The sequence below is a fragment of the Bison bison genome, unplaced genomic scaffold (assembly GCF_000754665.1).
Source record: "Bison bison bison isolate TAMUID 2011002044 unplaced genomic scaffold, Bison_UMD1.0 scf7180017863978, whole genome shotgun sequence".
NCBI lineage: Eukaryota > Metazoa > Chordata > Mammalia > Artiodactyla > Bovidae > Bison > Bison bison.
The window spans coordinates 106,233-106,821 of NW_011494550.1; positions in this window are offsets into that span (position 1 = coordinate 106,233).

Here is a 589-nt window from a genome sequence, read left to right on the forward strand (position 1 = left end):
AGAGTGGCTGTACTAGTTTGCATTCCCACCAACAGTGTAAGAGGGTTCCCTTTTCTCCACACCCTCTCCAGCATTTATTGCTTGTAGACTTTTGGATCGCAGCCATTCTGACTGGTGTGAAATGGTACCTCATAGTGGTTTTGATTTGCATTTCTCTGATAATGAGTGATGTTGAGCATCTTTTCATGTGTTTGTTAGCCACCTGTATGTCTTCTTTGGAGAAATGTCTATTTAATTCTTTGGCCCACTTTTTGATTGGGTCATTTATTTTTGTGGAATTGAGCTTCAGGAGTTGCTTGTATATTTTTGAGATTAGTTGTTTGTCAGTTGCTTCATTTGCTATTATTTTCTCCCATTCTGAAGGCTGTCTTTTCACCTTGCTTATAGTTTCCTTTGTTGTGCAGAAGCTTTTGAGTTTAATTAGGTCCCATTTGTTTATTTTTGCTTTTATTTCCATTACTCTGGGAGGTGGGTCATAGAGGATCCTGCTGTGATTTATGTCGGAGAGTGTTTTGCCTATGTTCTCCTCTAAGAGTTTTATAGTTTCTAGTCTTATGTTTAGATCTTTAATCCATTTTGAGTTTATTTT